This window comes from Loxodonta africana, chromosome 1 (assembly GCF_030014295.1).
Source record: "Loxodonta africana isolate mLoxAfr1 chromosome 1, mLoxAfr1.hap2, whole genome shotgun sequence".
Lineage (NCBI taxonomy): Eukaryota > Metazoa > Chordata > Mammalia > Proboscidea > Elephantidae > Loxodonta > Loxodonta africana.
In genome coordinates this window covers 83,121,721-83,135,636 of record NC_087342.1, presented here as the reverse complement: position 1 = coordinate 83,135,636, position 13,916 = coordinate 83,121,721, and the positions used below count along the sequence as shown (strand labels likewise).

Sequence of the window (13,916 nt, the reverse complement as noted above, 5' to 3'; positions counted from 1 at the left end):
CTGCAGAAACTGAGAGATCCGTGGAGAATTGTCTCCTTACAGTAACCACTGTGAACAATTTGCTTATCCTTCCATCTACCATATGTTAATACATATTATTTGCTAAATTTTTATTCTTTTAATAATATATCTGGAACATCATTCAAAGTCTACACAGAAAAAACTTTTTTAATAGAGATTGTGACATATTTGAACAATAACTAATGCTTGTGAACTCCACAAGTCTCTTAAATTCCATGACAGCAGGAACCCTCTATTCTGTTGTTTTCCTCCATATCCTCTCTAATTATAATGCTGGAGTTCGTAGGAGGGATGGGGGAAATCGAGAAGGCTTCCAGGAGGAAACAACTTGCAACCCAAGGTGTGCTGTTGTTGTCATTAAGTGCCATCAAGTCAGTTCCAACTCATAGTGACCCTATGTACAACAGAACCAAACCTGCCCAGTCCTGTGCCATTCTCACAATCATTGCTCTGCTTGAGCCCTTTGTCGTAGCCACTGTGTCAATCCATCTCATTGAGGGTCTTCCTCTCTTTCACTGATCCTCTACTTTACCAAGCACGATGTTCTTCTCTAAGGACTGGCCCTCCTGATAACATGTCCAAAGTACATGAGATGAAGTCTCGTTATCGTGGCTTCTAAGGAGCATTCTGGCTGTACTTCTTCCAAGACATATTTGTCCATTCTTCTGGCAGTCTATGGTATAGTCAATATTCTTCATCAACACCATAATTCAAAGGCATCATTCTTTTTCAGTCTTATTCATTGTCCAACATTTGCAGGTATATAAGGCAACTGAAAATACCATGGCTTAGGTCAGGTCCACCTTAGTCCTCAGAGTGACATCTTTGCTCTTTAATGCTTTAAAGAGGTCTTTTGTAACAGATTTGCCCAATGCAATACGTTGTTTGATTTCTTGGCTGCAGCTTCCATGTGCATTCATTGTAGATCCAAGTAAAATGAAATTCTTTACATCTTTAAATAGTTTTTCTGCTTATCAGAAAAAATATTATTGGACCAGTATTGAGGACTTTTGTTCTCTTTACATTGAGTTTTAATCCATTCTGAAGGCTGTAGTATTTAATCTTCATCAGTACGTGCTTCAAGTCTTCTTCACCCTCAGCAAGCAAGGTTGTGTCATCTGCATATCACGGGTTGTTAAAGAGTCTTCCTGCAATCCTGATGCCCTATTCTTCTTCATATAGTCCAGCTTCTCAGATTACTTGCTAAGCATACAGACTGAATATGGTGAAAGGATACAACCCTGACGCACACCTTCCCTGATTTTAAACCACACAATATCCCCTTGTTCTGTTTCCACAACTGCTTCTTGGTCTGTGTACAGGTTCCTCATGAGCACAGTTAAGTGTTCTGGAATTCCCATTCTTGGCAATGTTATCTATAGTTTGTTATGATGCATGCAGTAAAATGCCTTTGCATAGTCAATAAAACACAGGTAAACATCCTTCTGGTATTTTCTGCTTTCAGCCAAGATCCATCTGATATCAGCAATGTTATCCCTCATTCCTCATCCTCTTCTGAGTCCGGCTTGAATTTCTGGCAGTTCCCTGCCGATGTGTTGCAAAATTTTACTTGCGTGTGATATTAATGATACTGTTTGATAATTTCCACATTCTGTTGAATCACCTTTCTTTGGAATGGGCACAAATATGGAGCTCTTCCAGTCAGTTGGTCAGATAACTGTCTTCCAAATTTCTAGGCATAGACAAGTCAGCATTCCAGCGCCACAGCTGCCTTCGTTTGTTGAAACGTCTCAGTTGGTGTTCTGTCAGTTTCTGGAGCCTTGTTTTTCACCAATGTCTTCAGTGCAGCTTGGACTTCTTTCTTCGAAAGCGTTGGTTCTTGATCACAAGCTACCTCCTGAAATGATTGAACTTCGACCAATTCTTCCTGGTACTGTGACTATGTTCCTTCCATCTTTTTTGATGTTTCCTGCATTGTTCGATATATCCCCTTTAGAATCCTTAAATATTGCAACTCGAGGTTTGGATTTTTTCTTCAGTTCTTTGAGCTTGAGAAATATCCAGGGTGTTCTTCCCGTTTGGTTTTCTTACGTGTCAGCACATTTCATTATAATACTTTACCTTGTCTCCTGGAGCCGCCCTTTGAAATCTGTTTAACTCTTTTACTTCATCATTTCTTCCGTTCCGCTTAACTGCTCTACGTTCTCAGCTCCGTATAATTAGAGTACGAAATATGAAATGAGAGACTTCCTCGCTGCCAGCGGCAGATTCCAAAAAGTAATTCGGAGGCTTGGGCAAGACCTATCTTCCGTTACAAGTGAATCCCAGGAGTCTGACATCCATTCAGACTTTGTAATAAGGAAATACGCTCTATGGAAGCTTTTTTTTAAATCTATTTATCTATTTATTTATTTTAATGTGCTGTCTATTTCTGTATCCACTTTACCTAGAATATATTTGCTGCTCAATAATAGAGAAACTGATTAATTGAATAATTTGCGTTGGGTACAGTTCTGGGAGTTATGCGCCCAGTAGTTATCCCCAGCCCCTGGGAACACAAGTCAGAAGAGGGAAAACCTGCCTCACCTTTGAGGCTGTGAGTAGAGGCCACAGTGAGAGCGAAGAATGAACGTGTATTAGGTACGCCGGAGTGAGGCAGAAAAGGAGCTGGCAGCGGTGGGATTCGAACCCACGCCCCCGAAGAGACTGGAGCCTTAATCCAGCGCCTTAGACCGCTCGGCCACACTACCATGTCGTTGTGCTTTGTTTTTCTTTTAAGAGTAAACATTTGCCCTTTCTCGCACCAGGGAAGCTTTTCCCCACCACTATCTTTTCTCTGGCCCTTCCTGTAACACACCTGGTGAACACCTGCCTGGCGATCCTCACCACCCAGCCCGACTCTCGACACTTCGCTTCACCACTGCTGAGAGAGGTGAGGAGACCAGCGGACCCGAAACGCCTGCCTGTTTGTCACCATGGATAGTGACGCCTGGCGGGAGCCCAGACCCCCCGGAATGAGCCCTTGAGTAGTTTTGGCAAAGGAGACGCTACGAAAGAAAACTGAAGGGGACCCACATTCACCCACCACCGAGAACCGAGCACCTCCGCGGAACACCAAGGAAGGGGAAGAAAGAGCGGTCCTTGCTAGTAATCAGGTAGCAGCCTGGTGAGGGAGCAGAGCCTACTGCACTAAAATACAGGATTAGGGAATTTTTTTCTTCATGGACAATGAACGAGAGCTCATAACAGGAGGAAAAATCATGTAATTTTCGAAGACGGCTGCTTGTCTCTAATCAGCTTGATTTGGAAAAGTAAAAAAACAGGCATAAATCAATATAGTCCCTTCCCCAAGCATATTCAGGGGTCCCACCGAGACTGCTCCCTAAAAGCTAGGATATAAAAAGAATGAGGCAAAGGATTCTTGCTACAAATACACATAAAGAGGAGACAAAATATGACATGATGGGAAGAGGGTTGTTCAGGAAGTAATTGCCACCAGGTCTAGAAGGTTGATTTCTTGTGAAACATTAGGCGGAAAGACACGAATAAGCTGCAGTATAGCCAGAAATTTGACCAGCTATACTACTTTTATGCTTATGTCAAAACAAAATTCCTTAGACAAATTGACCTCACGTACGTGTCAATGTTTATTAACTCAAAGAGAGAATTGGCAAGATGACAAAGGAGGTTCCCAGTTCAAAGAGGTTTTGGAAATTGTGAAATTATATGTTGGGGGAAGAGGAGAAGGAATGTGTAATTAGTTTAATTAATTAGAAAGAGATCACTGCTTCATTTACCATAATCACACAAACATCATGTCCCCACCTGTTCCTAAAGTAAGATCAGGGCACCACGATCTTGTTTGGAAATATCCGGAGAGGTCACACTAGCATCGAACATTTTATAAGAAATAAGAAGGAAACAATAAGCAATACATCTGTAGCTGCTATTTAGACAAACCAAGTTAACAAAATTTCGTACCCCAACACCGGAGCCAGTTAACACAGAGGCAACCAAACCAAAAGAAACGATTCCGACTCACAATGACCCTGTAGGACATCCTTGCTGAAAGCCAATTCGCAGAACAACAAAGTTTGTTTTTTCTCAAATAATTATTAGTAAATTTCTCAGGTATTCAGAGATGCTGAATCCACCGTTTGCCTGTTTCTCAGTTTTGTCACAGTAGTTTTCCCTCGATAAAAAATACTTAGGATTTTTTCCTATTTCTTAGGAAAATTCAGATAAATTGTGCATTCATAGCGGGAAACAGGTGGAGGCGCTAGAGAGATCAGCAGTCCCGAAACCGCTTCCGTAAAGGATTAAATTACCGAGTCACTATTTCAGGGGGTATGTCCCAGCACTCAGTTGCACCAATGTGGAACTGACCTAGAAAATCCGGAACAGGGGGAGTTACTCCTGCTGCTAAATCAAAGCTCCGAGGAATGAATTCCCCGTTTCTTCTCTCTCATCTTCATAACTGTCTTTTGTAACGTGTTAATATCCATCACCTTCTAGAGTTAATCAGTTGTCTCCAAAATTTCCCTCTCAGTGAATCATCCAATTCAATGAGTTAATATTTTAAATGGCTTAGAACAGTGCCTGGCACTCGTGAAACGCTGAGTGTTTATTGAATAAACAATTCGTTGAAAATTCCATGGCTTGTCATTTTGCAGTTGAAACTTCAAATTCGGCGCTGGGTTTCTAAGCAGAAAATGCCTCATATGAACATTGAAAGTTAATTTATATACAGCTTAACTTTTAGCCGTTACATATTTCCCCTTCGTCCCGGGTCAAAAGCTCAAAACGATGCAAAAGAGACACTTTTCCCTGACCGGGAATCGAACCCGGGCCGCGGCGGTGAGAGCGCCGAATCCTAACCACTAGACCACCAGGGAAGCTTGAGTAAGCCCTTTGAAATATTCTTACCAGTTGAATGCTACACTTACTTCCCGACTCTCCCGTAAGCTATCAAAAAAAAAAACAAACCACTGCTGTCCTGCCGATTTTGATTTATAGCCAACAAACTACAGCTAAATTTTATTCATATATGCACCAACCTTCTGTTCTGTACCAAACAATTAAATAAGAACGGGGCGGGGGGGTTGACAGTGCTGAAGGAGTAATTTACGGAACATGTAGCTAGGTAGGGCCTCTGCTCTGTCCCGGGCCGATGGATTCAACTGAAGACAAACTGCAGCATTTCACTAAGTCACTCCGACAGTTATCACATTAATTCATAATTGACTTCTTTCCTTTCTCATCATAAAATGATGAGCGTTTGAAAACAGAAGCCTTTTTTTTATTTATCCTTGGTTCCCGCAAAGTGTTTGCCACGTTATCTATTAAATCAAAAAACCGAAACCCCTGCCTTTCAGTCGATTCCGACTCATACCGACCCTCTAGAACAGCGTAGAACTGCCATATAGGGTTTCCAAGGCTGTAAATCTTTACAGAAGCCGACTGCCACGTCTTTTTTCCGATGTTATTAAGGAGATAGTATTTAGGGAATAAGATTGAAAACACAAACCCATCACACTTTATTTCATCCCCTTTGTGGGCGGAGCCGAAATAGCTCAGTTGGGAGAGCGTTAGACTGAAGATCTAAAGGTCCCTGGTTCGATCCCGGGTTTCGGCAGACGTAAATCCACTTTTAGAGCCTGTTACAATAAAAATACTGAATTTTTTCCTTGCAAATATGGATATATCCCCTCAAACCGAAAGACAAGACGAAAATATATCTCTAAGTCATAAAGGAAGACACAAGGGGATTGTATGATTGAAGGATTGTTCCAATAGTAGGGACATAGGGTTGGGCTTCGAAATTTCAGTAAATAAAAAAGGCAGAGGCTAAAGAAGAACCACTTTTCTCCCTTCCTCGTTATGTTCAGTATTTCCTTTCACTTTCTTGGTTCGGGCTGTGTTCCACTTCTGCTATGTTCCTCTTTCTCCAACACTACCCCTGCTTCATTCTCATGGAGTTGTCCCAACAACCTTAAAACCCAAAATCCAGGAGCCCTAAGGATCCTCCTTTCTCTTGTTCATTTCTAAACTTTTTTTTTTATCTGATCTTCTTTTCCACCAGCTTCTAATAACAAAGGGGGACCTGTCCTCCAGATAGATGTGGAAAGAGAGTTCAATAAAATTTACATTTTGTTTTCGAGCTTATGTTTCCTCAGTATTTATTAAGTGGCCTCTTAAGCGACTCTGAAGGGAAAGAGAGAGGGAGGGCAGGGGCGCTGAAGGAAAGGTTCTTAGAACAGTGAGCCGACCAAATTAATTCAGGAATAGTTGGGGAGTTTACATGCCGAGGAAATTCTGGTGGCGAAGTGTTTAAATGCTATGGCCGTTAAGCGAAAGCCTGGCAGTTCAAATCCTCAAAGTCGCGTTTTGGAAACTATGGGGCAGCTCTAATCAGTCTGTAGGATCGCTCTGAGTCTGAATTGACGCCACCGGTTTAGCTCTTTTTTTTCTTTTTTTTTTTTTAGTCTTGAAGGAGTGAAAGAGAACCAGAATATTCCCTCAGCCTCCTTTTTCCTTACCTCTTAATTTGCTAGCTCTTTGCATACCCCAGCCTTCTTCCTTCGTACTCTGACAAAAAGTTTTCCCTCATTGCCAAGGCTAACACTCCGTCTGAGTTTTTAGTCCCTTTTCCCATTCCTTAAGGGACTATGCGTTATCTATTTCTCTTTTTGTCCTAATGTCTTTGATCTCTCTCTCCCTTAACTAATTCTTCAAACTACAGAATGCCCAGGTCTCCAGACACGAGAACAGTGCAAGAAGCTGTTTGCCTCCACTTCTTTCCTCATCACCTGCTCATCAACTGAAATCTGCCTTCCAATTCCATCAGACCATTACCATCAAATCCCTAACTTTCGAATGCCTTGCTTGGCTCAAAAAAAGGTTCTAGACTTAATTTTGTTCAGTATGCAAATCTATTGACAACACTTTCTTCAAGAAACTCCTCTTTCAGACCTTGGACTCGAATCTTTTCCAATTCTTTCTGAGCTCTCTGGAAGCTCCATTTAATTCCCCACCCCCCCCCACCCCTCCTCCCGCCCCATAACTCCTTAGAAATGGCTACTGGTCAGGGTCCTGACTTTGGTTGTTTTTTGTTGTTGTTGTTGTTCTGTTCCGTTTTCTGTTTTGATTTGGTTTGTTTTGCTTTTTAAAGATAATTTGTAGATTTGCATGCAGCTATAAAAAATAACACGGAGAGATTCCATGTGCCCTTTACCCAACGGTATTTGAAAACGCAATACATACCTTTGCCTTGACGTTTTGGAAAAGGCAGAGCGCAGCGTGGAGAAATTCTAGGGTAATAGGCCACTAAGAAGAGTTTCTTCGGGTGCCTACTAACTGAAACACTCTCCCGTGCGTGCAAAACCTGAAAATCGAGCAAAGGGTAGTATGTGGCCCTGCCCCCCACGTGCAGTCACGCCATCCTCTGTGTGCAAACATAAAACTGGAGTAAAACAAACAGTTTTTAAGAAGAAAATCCTGAAAAAGGAAACTTGAAAAAAAGAGACCGGGTCTCGTCGGACGTCTCGGGCGGAACTGAGGACACTGCTCGCAGGCGCGATCCCACCGCCGCCCAGCACGGGGAGTTTGACCTGCTCCGTTTCCGACCTGGGCCGGGTCCCCCCCTCCTTAGACAACCTGGTGCCCCCGGGCTCCCCCAGGAGCCCCATGTTGGTGCCATGCCTGGTGCGGACGCCCGCTCCACACAGCGCCTTAGTCCCGAACCCCCGAGCATCCACGATCCGCCGACCTCAGCCTCCCGGAGGAGCTGGGATTACAGGCGCGCGCCACCGTGCCCGGCGCTGGCTGCAGCCGCGCTGCGGGTCTAGAGGCTGAGGCTGACCGCCGAGTGGGCGGGGCGGGGCGGGGCGGGGCGGCCAGACCCGCCTGCGGTTCCTTCACTCCCCAGCCAGCGTCCCACTCTAGACTGCAGGGATGGTTCATAGAATCCAACTGAAGAGACTCAGAAAGAACCAGCAGAGATGTCAATCAGTATCCCTTACTACGTTGTCTTCGGAATCTTTGCAAAAGGCCGGTTGAACAAACGGCTGTAAATTTAATAAGGGAAAGGGTGCGGGCTGTGTTGAATGTGTTTCGCAAACTTAGATACGTATAGGAAATCACGTGGGGATCTTACTAAAATACAGATTCTAATTCTGCAGGTCTGGGGTCGAGTCTGGGAGTGATGACATGTCATGGCGTTGGAAACCAATGTCACAAAGCAATATGTGCATTAAGTGTTTAACGGGAAACTAATTTATCTGTAAACCTTCATCTAAAGTGCAATAAGAAAAAAAGTCTGGGGGTCAGCATTTTTAAGAAGCTCTCAGGAACTCTAGACAATAGATAAGTGGTACCGGTGAAGGGGAAGACAGTACACAATACTGGGGAAGTCAGCACAGTTTCAACAAAGCAAGGTCATGGAAGCGTCAAAGACACATTCAATTATGGATTTAGGGCTGGGGTCCATGGTCTTGGGGGACAACTGGCTCAATTGGCACAACAGGGTTTATGAAGAAAATGTTCTACATCCTACTCTGGTAAGCAGTTTCTGGGGTCTTAAAAGCTTGTGTGCAGCCATCTAATATACTCCACTGGTACCAGCGCATCAGGAGCAAGGGAGAATGAAGAAAACCAAAGACACAAGGGGAAGATTAGTCCAATGGACTCATGGACCACAACTACCACAGCCTCCACCAGACTGAGTCCAGCACAAGAAAGTGGTGCCCAGCTACTACCACCACTGACTGCTCTGACAGGGATCACAATACAGTGTCCTGGACAGAGGTGGAGAAAAATGTACAAGAAAATTCTAACTCACACACACACACGCACAAAAGACCAGACTTACTGGACTGACAGAGACTGGAGAAACCCAGACAGTGTGGCCTCGGCCACCCATTTAGCTCAGTAATGAAGTCAATCCTGAGGTTCACGCTTCAGCCAAGGATTAGGCAGGTCCATAAAACAAAATGAGACTGAGCACACAAGCCCAAGGTCAAGGAGGAGAAGGCAAGAGGGGACAGGAAAGGTGGTAATGGGGAACCCAAGGTGGAGAAGCGGAGAGTGTTGACATGTTGTGGGGTTGGCAACCAATGTCACAAAGCAATTTGTGTGTTAATTGTTTAATGAGAAATTAATTTCTCTGTAAACCTTCAACTAAAATGCAAAAAAAAAAGAAGCTCTCAGGGTAGGCATATGATGCTGATCAGTGGTTCATGCTGTCAGTGACGAGGTCATTGATACTTTGGAATGTGATGGTTCTACTGTTTCATTTAACAGCCACGTAATTATGATATTGGAGCATCAGGATAAAAAATAAACATTAGAATACAATTTTTTTTTAAGATATTGATAGTTCTACCCCCACAACTGTTTATGGATATTTCCCTTTTACCTTTTTTATACTTAGTTCTTGTTCCTATTCATACAAAATTTTTTACATGGTTGAAACCATGGTATTTGCACAGTTTCATGTTGTGTGTATTTTTATTTTGTGGTGAGTGGCAAATAAATGCAGAGAACTGTTCAATCACTCCTTCTGTCAGCCAACATCTACTAAGGCCCTTCTTTATACCATATATACCCAGGCCCAGCTGGGGAATCTGAGAGCTCAAAATACATTCTTCCAAGGAATTTATGACCTGATGAAGAATGTTGTTGTTGTTGTTTGCCGCCATATCAATTCCCACTCATAGTGACCTTATAGGACAGAGTAGAACTGCCCCACACAGCTTCTCAGGCCTTCTTTACAGAAGCAGACTTGCCAACTTTTTTCTCCAGAGGAGCAGCTGGTTGGTTCAAACTGCCGAACTTTAGGTTTGCAGCTAAGCACTTAAACGCTGTGCCACCAGGGCCCCTTTGATGAAGAATAGAGACAAATAAACCAGTAAGAATTAATATACACTCATATGTTCTTAGATAGATGTAAAGTCAGGGTGCTTTATATCAGATCACCAATATAGGCACCTATCATAAGATAGATATGGTTTACTGGAGGAGGTGATAGCTAAAATGTGACTTAAAGATGACCTATAATTAGGCACAGTTTTACTCAGACACACATGGAATCACCATGAGTCAGAATGAACTCAATGGCAACTGGTGGTGGATAATTAGACAGGTAAGGAAGAACATGGGAAAGAACTTTTGAGGATGAGGTAACAGCATGTACAAAGCTGAAAATGTATGAATGTCTGGGAAAATAACTAGTTGCATAGTTCATTTAGACCTGAGCATAGAGTCAAGGGTCCATGGGGCAAGGGGAAGAAGATGAGGCTGCAAAGGGGGGAGAGGGGAAAGAGTTACCTTGTGTGGTAGCTATCTCCAAAAATGGTCCCCAATGTAGCATGCCTCTCGGTAATCAGCAGTTGTGTAGCCCCTTCCCACAGTGAATCTTGGCTGACCTAATAGAATTTCATTGAAGTGACATTGTGGCAGTTCCAGGCCTGAGCCAATAGAAATCTTGCAGCTTCTACCTTTGTTTCTTACAGTGCTCAGTCTTGGGGAGCTCTCTCTCAGAACCCAGTCACCAGGCTGTGAGAAGCCCAAGTCACGTGGAAGGGCCATGCCTATGCACTCTGGGCGACAGCCTTAGCTCAGCTCCTAGCAGACCACCCACATCAGTTGCCACTGCCAGTTACGTGAGTGAGCCATCTTGGATATTCTAGCCCAATCAAACTCTCAGAGGCATTGACAGCCATCTTATTCATTATCTCCAGTCATTTTGAAAACTTAATAAGAAATCTTTTTTTTTTTTTTTTTTTTTGGCCTATCAGAAATCATCCATTTTTATCCTAAGCGAGACCTTGACCTTGAAGCTTGCTGGAACCTCTCCTTAATTCTTTGTTCTGTTCTTAAACAGAGTGTTTCTTCAATCTTTGGTGAGGTAGCTGCTTTGAGTGTACAATTTTTTAGATAGCCAACTAGGACATAGCCAAAGAGACCAAAGAAACATAATTATATATCAACAGTTACATACACATGTGGCATTTTACATAAAAATCTTAAAAGTAGATGTTTATTTAAAATCATGTTATTTATTTTCTGTGTTACATAAATGCTATTATTTTTAAAAACAATAGGATGATTTAACAAAGGTAATTAGTAGTAGGAAACTCTGGTGGTGTAGTGGTTAAGTGCTATGGCTGCTAATCAAAGGGTCAGCAGTTTGAATCCACCAGACACTCCTTGGGAACTCTGTGGGGCAGTTCTACTCTGTCCTGTAGGGTCGCTATGAGTCGGAATTGATTCGACAGCACTGGGTTTTTTTCTGGGTAATTAGTAGTAATTAACAATAGGACTAATTACATAAATAATACGTGTGAGAAAATGTAATAGTATTTTGTAATGTTTCTTTCTGTTCTCTGAGTTAGTAATGTTTTTAAACTTTTTAAAAGTCTTTATTTTTATTGGATATTAAAATTTCATAGACTGTTATTTGGTTTCTTAAGCTACGTTAATGTAAGAGGAACATAAATACAAAGAAGAATGTAAAATAAAATTAAGAACATAAAGGAATATAAATACAATAAGACTACTTAAACAGATATTACTTACACTTAAAAAATAACAATGACATGGTTCTTCCTGTCGCATGATACAGTAAGATATTTTTACCTTTTCTGCCTACTTTTCCAATATTACTTCTCTGAACTGACTGCAGCCTTTTAGGACATCCTCATTTTCTTTTACAGAGTAATTGAACACAGTCAAAGACAAAATTCATTTTGACTTGCAGCTCTGCTCTTACCAAGCTCATATTATCCTGATTCCTTGTATTATTCCAATGTGATGACATCAAGCTAAATATCTTCTCAACAAAAAACATTTGAGCACGGAGCATGGAATACTCAGGATTTTACTAGTTAGCAAGAGTAGATTTTTAGACTTGTTGGAATTACTATTTAGCTCCCCTAGAAATGTCCATCTACTTTGTATCTACTAGTTTGTTTTTGATAGACTATCATCTGTTTGTCAATCAGGTCCTTTACATCTATAAATTCATCATATCATCTCCATGTCTAAAATGTCTATCATTTTTAAGATGGAAACAACCTAGATGCCCATCAACAAATGAATGGATAAACAAACTGTGGTACGTATACACAACAGAGTATTGTTGTTGTCGTTAGGTGCCATCGAGTCAGTTCCAACTCATAGCAAACCCATGCACAACAGAACAAAACACTGCCTGGTCCTGTGCCATCCTCACAATCGTTGCCATGTTTGAGCCCACTGTTGCAGCCACTGTGTCAGTCTACCTCATTGAGGGTCTTCATCTTTTCCACTGACCCCGTGTACCTTACCAAGCATGATGTCCCTCTTCCTATTACACAATGATCAAGAACAAAGATGAATCTGTGAAGCATCTCATAACATGGATGAATTTAGAGGGCATTGTGGTAAGTGAAATAAGTCAATCACAAAAAGACAAATATTGTATGAGACCACTACTGTAAAACTCACGAAAAGCTTTACATACAAAAAGAAACAATCTTTGATGGTTAAGAGTGAGGGGAGGGGTGGGGAGGGAAAAACACTTAATAGACAATAGGTAAGTGGAAACTTGGGTGAAGGGTAAGACAGTACACAATACTGGGGAAGCCAGCACAATCTGTAAAAGGCAAGGTCATTGTAGCTCCATAGACACATCAAAACTCCCTGAGGGACGGAATTGCTGGGCTGAGGGCTGTGGGGACCATGGTCTCAGGGAACATCTAGCTCAATTGGCATAACATAATTTATAAAGAATATGTTTTACATCCTACTTTGGTGAGTAGCATCTGGGGCCTTAAAAGCTTGTGAGCAGCCATCTAGGATACTCCACTGGTCTCACCCCTTTGGGAGCAAGGAAGAATGAAGAAAACTAAAGATACAAGGGAAAGATTGTCCAAGGGACCACATCTACCATGGCCTCCACCAGACTGAGTCCAGCACAACAAGATGGTGCCCAGCTACCACCACTGACTGCTCTGACAGGGATCACAAGAGATGGTCCCAGACAGAGCTGGAGAAAAATGTAGAACAAAATTCTAACTCAAAAAGAAAGACCATCTAAGATGCATCAATTGGTCTCAACCCACCTGGATCAAAGGAAAATGAAGAACACCAAGGACACAAGGTAATTACGAGCCCAAGAGACAGAAATGGCCACATAAACCAGAGACTACATCAGCCTGAGACCAGAAGAACTAGTTGGTGCCCGGCTACAACCGAGGACTGCTCTGACAGGGAACACGAGTGAGAGCTCCTGAGGGAGCAGGAGATCAGTGGGATGCAGACCTCAAATTCTTCTAAAAAGATCAGACTTAATGGCCTGACTGAGGCTAGAAGGACCCCAGTGGTCATGACCCCCAGACCTTCTGTTGGCCCAGGTGAGGAACCATTCCCAAAGCCAACTCTTCAGACAGGGATTGGACTGGACAATGGGATGGAGAGGCATGGTGGTGAGGAGTGAGCTTTTTGGATCAGGTGGCACTTGAGACTATGTTGGCATCTCCTGCCTAGAGGGGAGATGAGAGGGTAGAGGGGGTTAGAAGCTGGAGAAATAGACAATAAAAAAGAGAGTGGAGGGAGGGAGCGGGCTGTCTCATTAGGGGGAGAGCAGTTGGGAGTATGTAGCACGGTGTATATAAGTTTTTGCGTGAGAGACTGACTTGATTACAAACTTTCACTTAAAGCACAATAAAAACTAAAAAAAAAAAAAAGACCAGACCTGCTTGCCTGACAGACACTGGAGGAACCCTGCGAGTATGGCCCCCCAGACACCCTTTCAGCTCAGTAATGAGGTCACTCCTGAGGTTCTTCCCCCTTCAGCCAAAGACTGAACAGGCCCATGGAACAAAACAAGACTAAAGGGATGCACCAGCCCTGGGGCAGGAACTGAAGGCAGAAGGGAACAGGAAAGCTCGTAT

General features: G+C 42.7%; 3 non-coding genes across 3 annotated transcripts; 1 reads left to right on the top strand and 2 right to left on the bottom strand.

Moving 5' to 3' along the window:
• Positions 1-2,650: 2,650 nt before the first annotated feature.
• Positions 2,651-2,732, bottom strand: TRNAL-AAG (transfer RNA leucine (anticodon AAG)). Its single transcript has one exon. It is a non-coding gene; the product is annotated as a tRNA-Leu (tRNA).
• Positions 2,733-4,805: 2,073 nt separating this feature from the next.
• TRNAE-CUC (transfer RNA glutamic acid (anticodon CUC)) lies at positions 4,806-4,877 on the bottom strand. The gene has a single exon. It is a non-coding gene; the product is annotated as a tRNA-Glu (tRNA).
• A 667-nt stretch (positions 4,878-5,544) lies between these two features.
• On the top strand, positions 5,545-5,617 carry TRNAF-GAA (transfer RNA phenylalanine (anticodon GAA)). The gene has a single exon. It is a non-coding gene; the product is annotated as a tRNA-Phe (tRNA).
• The last annotated feature ends 8,299 nt before the right edge of the window (positions 5,618-13,916 follow it).